The sequence below is a fragment of the Adiantum capillus-veneris genome, chromosome 3 (genome assembly GCF_014529385.1).
Source record: "Adiantum capillus-veneris isolate H3 chromosome 3, ASM1452938v2, whole genome shotgun sequence".
Taxonomy (NCBI): Eukaryota; Viridiplantae; Streptophyta; class Polypodiopsida; order Polypodiales; family Pteridaceae; genus Adiantum; species Adiantum capillus-veneris.
In genome coordinates, this window is record NC_140933.1 from 125,364,770 (window position 1) to 125,375,939 (window position 11,170).

Genomic DNA, 11,170 nt, shown 5'->3' on the forward strand with positions numbered 1-11,170 from the left:
CTTTTCCAATGGTTTCATTGTGAAAGCATAGTCAATGTGGAGCTTCAATAGCCTATCAAAAATGCACATGAACGCGTGTAATGTACAAAAATGTACATTCGATAGAGGAAATGGAAAGATTAGATTCCAAGCGTGGTCCTTTTGATCAGAGTCTGGGGCATTGAGCATGGGACATCTCAGGATAGACCCTTCCCATTCTTTACCTTCATCTCCGACATCACGACAATCTAACCCTTGTTCTCCATGCCCTTGCCATGGAAGCATGGAACCGACCTTTGCAATGCTCTTATGTGATTTTTGTCCATTAGGTTTGTACCCTCGAGTGCAAAATGGACAAGGCATGAGAGAAGAAGCCCCTTGTTTGTAGCCAAGCAAACACTTTATGGTCTTCAAATCCCCACCTAAGTGCCACTCCACATCATAACTACCAAAACCCTCAATTTTCAACTTTTGTCTTGCAATTTGGGAGTGTATTACTTCTGTGATCCATGGAGTTCTCTCAAAAATCCATGAAAGTACTCCATTGGTCTCTTTGGGCACCTCAATAGCACCCAACCACCAAATGTCTTTCTCTGATTGCACGTTAAAAGATGGGGTGGAAGATGGCTCGACTAAATCCCTTCGCTTGGTTTGCAAAAGGGCCTCGTTCATTAGAGTGACACTTAGCCTCTCTTACCTTCGGCCTTTCACTATTTGACACTCATCGAGTTTCAGCACAAAAGCGACCTTTGTGCCAAGCACTACAAAATAAATAGTGCCAAGACCTTAAACTTCAGAGTCTATGATAAGAACAATACCAAAGAAAAAAGTAAAGTGTGTCACCTTCTTCAGGTAACTCGTAAAATCTAAGCATGGCTTGTTGAAGCCTTCTAAGATCTACAAAAATATTGTTCCACATTGTGTAAGGAAAGCCCTTCTCCGAAGGTCTTATGGATTGTTTCTTACCTTTTCCCCTTGTCTTTGTTGCGCACGAAGCATAATGGGAAGTTGGCATTGTGTCCTCAATGTGTAGGTATGTCCCAATGTGGGAGAACACATCTTCGTTTGTGGCCTTCTTTGTGAGGTTGACCTTGTGAGGAATGGGAAATAGGTTTTCCACAATGCCATGCTCTTTGAGGGTATCCTTTAGGAGTTGGAAAATAGCCTGATAGGCTTTGGTGCTGATTCCAGCCTCATCACAAGCTTGTTGCACGTCATCATCACTAACCACATTTCTCAATTTACGCATAAGGTCCTTGGTGACTGCATCCTTAATGTGCTTACCTCCAGGTGATTGTAAGATAGAAATCACATCTTGGGTATTGAGACAACTAGTAAGAAGGTTGACTCGATCATCTTGGCGTGTTCCACCGCATGTCTCCTGGATGAAGTTTCTAGCAACAAATAAAAATAAATGTTAGAAAATAGTGTGAAGTAAGAATGCATCATGCAAGTAAAGACCAAATCACCTTGTGACTGTAACTCGTCGTTTGCGTGCTCCTCCCAAATGTGCAAGAGTTTCAATGGATGAATAAGTGTGTTTGAGTTCCCTTGCACCAAGGGGTGTTTCTTTCAAGTATGTGATGGTGTTGGTAAGCTTCTGGATGTGGGACTCCTTTTCTTGCATTTGTTGTTCAAGAGTTTTAACCACCGTCTCCGAAGAGGCAACACTCTCTTGTAATGTTGTCGTCTTGAGGTGAAAAGCTTGACATTCGTGCATCCACATATGCAAACAAGCACATACACCCATACACAACCGCTTGCAATAGCCTAAAAGCCTGCTTCTCCCCTCCCAAGAAATTGAAGAAATGTGGAAAGGCTATTAAACGATGGATGGAAGCAACTTATAGGATCGTAAGGGTACAAATGGCCATCCACCCAAATGTCAACATTGGTCTCACAAGTGGTGTGACGTTCCTGTGATGACCTTTGATCACCCTCACTAGCGGTCTTCGGTGCAAACGCCGTGGTTAAGCGAATATGTATGCTTTTGGTGTGCGGAGTACGTGGTGGTGGAAGCAAACCATTTGTGATGTCCGTGAGCACCATGGAAGCTGTTGCGTGAGGAAGCAAATGATGAAAAGATAGAGGGGGAGGGGTAGGGAGGTTGAGGAAGATGGGAGGAGAGAAGGAGGGAGGGGGGGGAGGGAGAGATTGGGGAGGAGGAGGAAGGTAGGGGCAGGGAGGGAGAGGAGAGGGAGAGAGGAGGGAGGAGGGAGGAGGAGGAGAGAACAAAGTGTTTTTTACTTTTGGGGGAAAAGATTTTTGAAAAAATGGACTTTCTAAGCTTGTGGATTAAAAAATGGGTCAAAAAATGATTTTTGAAGGGGTATATACGTTGGGAGGGAGTTTTAAGTAAAAAATAAGTAAAAATGAATTTTTTTTTAAAATTCAAATTTTGACTCTTAGTGACCCACGTTTTTGCTGATGTGGTCACACCCGTATACTTCCTTCACTTTAAAAAAAGCTAGAGAGAGAAAGTAACCCCTTAAGTCCACATCCTACATTTGTCTAAAAAAAGGCTAGAAAAGCCTACTCAAAACTACCTTCTTCAATGCCCTTGCCCCCTTAACCCCACACAACATTAACCTTAATCCCTAAAAATTAGGATTCCTTACAAGGCCCATGCAAGGTTCATATTTCTCCTAATGAAAAGCAAGGATCAACAGCTCAGTGAAGTAACAAATAAACTTTTGAGCACTACTTAGTTAGTTCAAAAGCTCCAAGTACAATTAAATTTAGCAAATGCCTCTTTGCAATACTCGGAGCAGAGAATCAATGATCAAGATGCATTCCTAAAGCAAATCAGAAAAAACCTAGTCGTAGCTTCACTCAAGGGGATAGATAAAGTTTACAAGACTTTGGAAAAGAGAAACAAAGAGCTCGAACTTAAGTTGAAATTGGAACAGGTCCAAAGACGAGACCTGGCCTTAATGAGGGTACAAAGAGAAGAGCAATTGCTTAAAAAGATAGAGGACTTAAAGAGAGCCAACCAGCTTCTAAGAGAAGGGAATATGGAAGCTCAAGAGGAGGCAGGTACATTTGAACTGCCAAATATAGATATACCATCAGTCTCCATTATAAATATAGAAACATAGTCAGCAGAAGGGCAAATAGGAGATTCTGAATTCCAAGTACCAAACCACTGAAGAGGAACAAGTGTCTATGGTCTAGCTTTCTAAAGCTGAAGAAGATGCACTTAAAGGACAGATTGTTCATGAAGTGGATGTTGAATGGAAAGCGGAAATGGATTGGGGGTTGAGATTTCTTTACTCTATCAATGTAACACAGCTCATTCCTAACCAAATCAACTCTCAATGGCATCAACATTCACTGCCCTACCCTTTGATAAAGATGGAGCTGCTACAAGTAAAAGAAAGACTTTACAAGGATATGCAAGAAGAAGGGTTAGATGCTCTCCACCCCAAATGGAGAAAGAATTTGCTCAACAAAAACTCAAGGTATCTTATTTTGTTTTCAACATCATGTGTCTTCATACTATTGAAAGTTATAGGCCAAATGGTTGTGGATGTCTCCATGCATGGGGATGATGAGGTGTATTGTGACAAATTCCCTCAAGACACAAGTATGCTTGTAAACCCAAACAATAAGGTTGGTGATACTGTGCTATTTATTTGTCTCATGTATGTGTTGTCCCTTTGCTAGTTATTAGTGCATGCCTACCATGGCCTCATTGGGGGATGTATTTCCTTTGACTTCAGGTGTCTTATGAGGGATTTTCCTGAGGCTATGGTTATGCAAGTGTCCATACTTGATCCTCTAGTGACACAATGCATATTCAACAAGCAAGGCAACCTTTCAAGTTTTTTTGAAAATTTTGACATGCTGACATGCAATTACATAATATACCCCTATGTTGAAAGGTAATTCTTAACTCCTAACAATTTTTTATATTTTGTGGTATTCCTAGCTAATTTTTATTTCTTGTAAAGTCCATCATAGCCTTATTATCTTCAATCTTTTGGAGAAAGATGTTATATTTATGAATTCATTGCCAAGTATTCATAGGAGAAGTAAACTGTAAGACTAAAGTATGATCTATGCTTGATGGCCCCTTGTTTTCTATTAGTATCTCTTTGATTTATGTTTGCTTGCAATGTTTTCAAGCTTACTGTTGGTCACCTAAGTACCACAAATAAGGATTACAATATATAAACTTTCAAGTACTACAATCAAAAAGTGCTTTTACAAACAGACTCAACCTAAGTACCACAAACAAGGATTACACTATAGAAACTTTCAAGTACTACAATCAAAAAGTTCCTTTACAAACATACTCAACATCTTGTGGATGGAGGGTGCTTGCCAATGCATGTAGATATCTTGAGTCAAGGTGTAGGATGACTACACTCACTGTAAGTGTGCATCACATGTACCATTGATTTGTTTTGACTTTTCAACTTATCCAGAATATCCAGAGTCTTGGGTCATGTATGTGAAAGAGAAGGCTATTTCTATGGTCTTGGAAAGATCAATAAATCCAAATGATCCCGAATCTCCTATGCCACCAAAGAAAGGTAGAGCCACCAAGGGTGTAGATGCAAACAAAAGGGATGACTAGAAGAAGAGCCATGCAAAGATCCCTGCAAAGAGGATCCATGCAAATAAGAACCCTACAAAGAAGAGCCATGCAAAGAGGAGCCCTACAAAGAAGAGCCATGCAAAGAGGAGCCATGCACAGAAGAGCCCTGCCAAGAGTAGCCATGTCAAGAGGAAGAGCCTTGCCAAGAGTATCCCTGCCAAGAGGAAGAGCCCTACCAAGGAGAAGAGCCCTACAAATACAAAAGTAGAAGCAAAGGGCTCTCCATTCCATTCACCATTGAAATTCAAGGTTCAAAAGCATCGTTCAGCTAAGAACATTAAGGGGGGAAATCCTGGCTCACCTTTCACACTTCCATTCATGTTTCCAAAGGATTTTGCCAAGTCTCCAAGCCAACCCCTCAGGAGCCCAAAGCATCACCCCCCATAGAACCCACTGCCAAGTCCCCCAAGCTAATGCCGGAGGATCCCAAGTCATCATGCCCCAAGGAATCTAACTCACCACGACCCCCTCTTGAATTGATTTCACCCCCTCCTAAACACAAAAGAAAAAGGGTCTTTGAGGATGTAGGATTCTCTCAGGCAAAAGAAAAGTGGAGTTTCATGATTGATTACTCCACAAAAGTTATGTACACTTTTGTTCATTTTGTCCATATGACATACACCCTTTGGTGGTTCATAATTTTGTACTTCAAAATTTAATACCAGCTATTCGATTCTTGACTGTGTATCATGGTGTCATCTAGATTTTAAATCACATAGATAATGATCACAACAAGGTAGAATAGATATGTATATTTGCAAAAGGTAATGATTACAGCATTGAACTCTGGTTTTGTCAATCCTATCAAGTGGCTCAAATACAACTCTTTTTGGGGGGAGACATGTGATGCATGAGGTTGAACTTGTGCTGACAACAATGCCATCCACTTTGAATCTATACTCAAGAGATGTTTCATCAAGAAATTCAAGAGATTCTCTGACATCTTGTAGTTTCCAATTTGTTGTTATTATAAGGCTTCTATGCTCTGTATGAATGGAGTATGACCTTTAGTTCAGGCTCTGGACAATTTTCCTCAAAGTTGAGAGGAACCCAACTACCTAACTTGCTTCTCCATCTCCTATAGTCATAACCCAAAACTAATGACTGACGACATAGTGGGTATGAGATAGACATAGAGTTTAGGCTTACTCTACAACTGTTATTATCGCCAATATGGAAAGTTTCTTTGGTACACCATCCTTCTCCAAGTACAGTATCGAGTTCCGTCATAGAAAACCTTCTTTGAAGCCACATCATGTTTGTCCTCTGTAAGTCCATTGTTTTGAAACGTTCCACAAAGACATGTATAAACAAGAGCCATTGAGCTTTAATCCTTCTGGAGATCCTACCCGGAGACATAGCTTAAGGATGTCTTCTTTGATATTGGATTTGAAGTTTGATATAGTACATGCATTAGGGGCTTTCCAATCAAGTGATCTTATGGTGGGAACAAGTAACTCATGTAATTCCCTATACGCACCTTCTCTTTATGGAACCCTATCTTCTACAAAATAGGCAAACAAATCCATTGTTTTGTAAAAAGAAGGTGGATTTTCAGCATACATAACATTTGCAATCCGCTTAATGCATTGCTTTGAATGTCCCACTTACGCTCTCCACAGGTGACCTATTGAAGGAAAGATATCTGAAATGGATTCAAAAAATGAGAAAGACCAATGGGAGAATGTTGAATTCATTGTATCAATTATATGAGATTTTCTATTCCTTACAGTAAAAATGGAGTGTGGAATGTTCATCCAAGTTTAACACCGTATCCTTGGCCATGTACACATGTTGAACTTTAGCTAGCGAGCCATTATCGGTCACTTTGAAAGCAAGAACACGAACTTTCCAATGGTTTTTAATTTTATCTCACTTGGTTCTCTTCACTTTGTGTACACCTTTGCATAAAGGAAGCATTGTTATCCAGTCATTCACACGGAAAGACATGGGTTTCCAAAGCCATCCTCTCTAACATTATGAAAGTCACAAGAAGTTATGTTATGAGAAGGGCGACGTGTAGAAGATGCCATGGAAACTTAGAGATCATAGAAAGAAAATGAATATACAGTGACGGAAAGAAGCAAAGCTCTCACAAAATGGAGGGAAGGTGAAAAAAGTAGGTGATTTGTCATTAATGACCTTGTTTTTAGAGCCTTCAAACAAATATTTTGTATCTTTTGACAACAATTTTGTGAAATATAAAATAGAACAAAAGGTCATACTTCATTACATTGGGATGCAAATTTAATGGCATTACTCGCCAAAAGCACCTAAATATAGCAATTTCGGCCTTGTGATCAAGACATTTAGCCGTTCTCCACTAAATAGGATCATCAAGACCCAAGATAGAGGAGACAAGGATGTCATATTTTTGTATACGTGTCAAATAACTATTGGACTATTCTTTAATCCTTAGATTAACAAACATTTCTTTTCTAACCGTTTTTGGCCCTAATGGGTCAAGCAACCAAAGACACATACTTGAGAAATAGACGGCTTCTTGTCATTCCAAGATTTACATGGAGTGATAGACAGTGAAGTTTGGTGGACTCCGGTTGAGTATGATGACCTTTTTTTTTCTCCCAATAACACTGTTTTTCTCAGAGGTATGCGGCACTATATAGTGGTGGTGTATCCCATGTATATTGGTGTTTTATCCCACTACTAGCCGAAATGCATAAAATTCTTTTGGCATATACTCTCCTCCTCAATCAGACAATCGAGTGTTTCACATTACACCCAGATACATTTCAGGCCATATGAAAAACTTACTTGAAGCACATAAACACTTGTACTTTGCCTCAACCAAATATATCCATGTATCTTAGTAATTATGAATGAAAAAGTGTAAATCATTGTCAAAAGATGGAGCATCCATGGGATCACAAGTATCACGAGGGACAAGCTACAATTTGCAATTCTCCTACACAAAGCCATCCTTTGAAAGGCCCAAATTTAAAATTTTGCCCAAAATATAGTCTTTACAAACATTGTCTAAATGGTGCATCATATCACATCTCTACGAATGCAAACAAATGTACTATAGATGAACATGCATCCCAAAGTATTGCACATCCAGTATCCTTTGCATCAGAGATCACACATGTTCAATCTTCCACATATCTTTTATATGCATTGAGCTTATACAACCAAACAAACAACATGCCAAACGCCACATTTATATCACGAGTTGACATCATGAACAATACATCTCTCATCCACAAATGTAACTACAAGACCATGTCTCACAAGGACAAAGACAAACAAAATGTCCTTCCTCATTTGAGGTACATACAATGCATTAATAAGTGTGATAGAGATGCCACTCGCAGTAGCAAACAAAATCATGCCAAGTCCCTTAAAGACATTGTTGGCACATGTGGCAGTATTCCGGTTATAGATAGCCTCAAAATAAGTGAACGTATCAGGATGAGAGGTAATGAGGTAATGTGCTTTGTGACACCACTCTCAAAGTGCCATGTATGTGACTTGCAGCCACTGCCATACATGCATCAAAAATAGAAGGTTCATATTGATAATATGCACCAGTTGATTTTGTATCCTACCTAACATTACTAAAAAAAATGCACTAGAGGAAGCATGTACAATGGTTGCATTTTCCTCTTTCTTACAAGCCTCTTTAGCATTTAGCTTAGGGCATTGTTAGTTACATGGATATTTTGCCTTACACTTATTCCATTCCAATTATTTCCTAATTCACAAAAATCCTTAAGAATTATTGATGGAGGAGCATTGGAGGTGACATCATTAGTTTTGCTCTCTAGAGCAACCACAAAGGCTTGTTCGACAACACAATGGTTAGCTATGTTTGTCTTAGATTTATCATATAAAGACAAGAGCATCAAATTGTTTAGTATCATCATCTTTTGCCACAAGTCTCCAAGCAAAGCTCGAAGTGTGATAAAGATGTAGCAAAGCATAAAATATAGTTTGCACAAGGAAGCATCCAAAAATAACTTCACCAACCTAGCTATTGCTCTTGAGATCTTTAATTTTTGCCAAGAATACATCCATAGCATGCTCCTCGTGCACAATCTTTGATTCCAACTCCTTATACGAGTAAATAATCTTGGCCTCATTACATAGTGCATACAAAGAAGCTAGATCATATGCATATTCTATTTAGGCAAACGTGTGAAGTGATTGGGTGCTTCAACAATTAATGCATGGACCTACACAACTCTATCGTTTCAATGTGATTACTCATCTATGGGGAAAACAACTCTAGGAGCATAGCTGGTAGAACCCACATCATTATCCACAAAATTTGTATCTAGAACACTATCTAAACACCCTTTGCAACAAGAACATGCTCATCATGTAAGCCCATAGTGAATAATTTTCCCTAACCAACCTTCCTCAACATGGAGACTTGTTATCAACCACGATGGTCGATGATTGCACCTAATGCAAAAATTGACTATGTAGAGAAGATAATGCATAAACCAAATTTGTGTTGTACAAAACCTAATGCAAACTACGAAGAGTCTGTTTTGCAAAGATTTGCACTAAAAAGTACAAAATTATTGGTGCATTACTACTTCAGAGGCAAGAGAGATCAGTGCCTCATTGAAAATTATAGAAACAGTGATGCTCCTCCTATAAATCCCAAGTAAAAGTATAAGCGGATGAATCAACTCGGAATAAAATACCCTAAGATTAAAACCCACTTAGAATAGTCAATTTTGCTCCTCATTAATTGAGCAAGGTTTGATATCTCCCTCAACTTGGAACATGTATGATTCAATAAATGCTTATCGTGGATGATAAGCTGATTATGCCTTGACAATACTAACATAACATCTTGTGACATCCCTCGATAATATTAGAGTTTGGCATTACAAAATTGGGAGGATTCCACTGAACGTGGGGAAAGAAACACTTGCCATGGTAGTGACTCAGGAAATTACAAACCTCTTTTTTTTTTTTTTTTTTACATTACATTAACAGTGCGGCTCATAGCAGCTTTTTTACAAGGGTGGGTGGATAGGTTAAAACAAGATAACGATAGAAACATTAAAGGAATGATGGTAATCTAATATGGGGAGAATGATAGGGTTCGGGGAATTGAGGATTTCTCCTAGTACCGCCGCACCGAATAGGTGTACGATCTTCTGTTGGTAGAAGACTTTCCTATCTACATAGATATTCACATGCATATGTTGCAAGAATCTGAACGGGAATGTCGTCTTTTCATATGCTTGACTTAGCTTTAAGCTTTCTGAAGATTTTTTGCAAAGCCCTCTCTTTTGTAGCACAACTCACAGCACTCTCTCTCTCTCTCTCTCTCTCTCTCTCTCTCTCACACTCACACACACACACACACACACACACACACACACAAGCGAGCAAGCAAGCCATGTACCTTTTGTTTCTTTTGCAGAAAAGGCAATGCTCGTTCAAGGCATAGTTACTCAGCGATTTTGGCACAATTGCACTAGTGGATAACCGGAGCTCATGAGACCAGTATAGACATCATCAAACGAGAGAGAGAGAGAGAGAGAGAGAGAGAGAGAGAGAGAGAGAGACCCTAACCAGCACCAAGGTGGGTCAGAGAAAAACTCTTTCATCTCCTTCCAAACTTCTGTCAAGAGTTCTCCTAAGACATGCTCCCAACTGATGAGCATGCTTTGAAGTCACGGGAGAGAAATTAGATGGATCAACAACCTCGAGGCTGCTGGGGCAAAGTTGAGTGACAGCGGCCTACAGCGTATCTTATTAGTACCATAGTCACACCCACAACCTCCAAAGTATCCCAATTGCACCTTCAAAGTTTGAATTGCTCTTCCAACAAATGCTTCTTTACGTCACATCTATTTCAAATGCGTTTTCAATTTTCTGCTATCTCCATCACATCAGACCCCAAGCCTAAAAACCCGAAGTTGTCAGAGATCTTATGAATCACAAGTACAGCTACCGAAAATTCTATTGCTTGGTGCATTTTTTCACTTACATTGGATGTAGAGCTTGAAGTTTTGAGTTGAGAGCTATGACAACAACAAACCACAGGAACCAATATATAATTTTGACAACCTAATACTTGAAACACGATGGTACTACTGCTGCTTTTGCAAGGAAGAGCTATATGTAACAACTTGGGAGATTCAATCCAGCATACAAAACTGTCTTTACAAGTCCCAAAACATTTAGTTCAGACGAATCTTCTCTTAGAAGGCGCAGAGCAGAGGTAAACACTACTAATACTGCCCTTGAAACAAAAGCTTGGAGTACAAGCAGAAGACTTGGAATTACACGTCGCCTTCTTTATTGGTCTTATCAAAATTCATGTGCACAACAGCGCCCCCCATTGCAAAATGGATATGCAAGGAAAAGTTTAAAAGTGGCTTACTACTACATTTGGGCTTCTACAAAGATGTGAATAAGGAAATGCCTGCAAAATTCTACAGATAAAGGTGACGGGAGCGAAGTGTAGCTATCAAAACCTGTGTGTACGTTCGCTGTCTAATTTAATGCTGATTTAAGAGAGAGACCACCATTTGAGCTACCTCCAAAGCCACAAATGTACTCGCTCTGTTCCTAGCTTCGTGCTAAATATCAGTACTG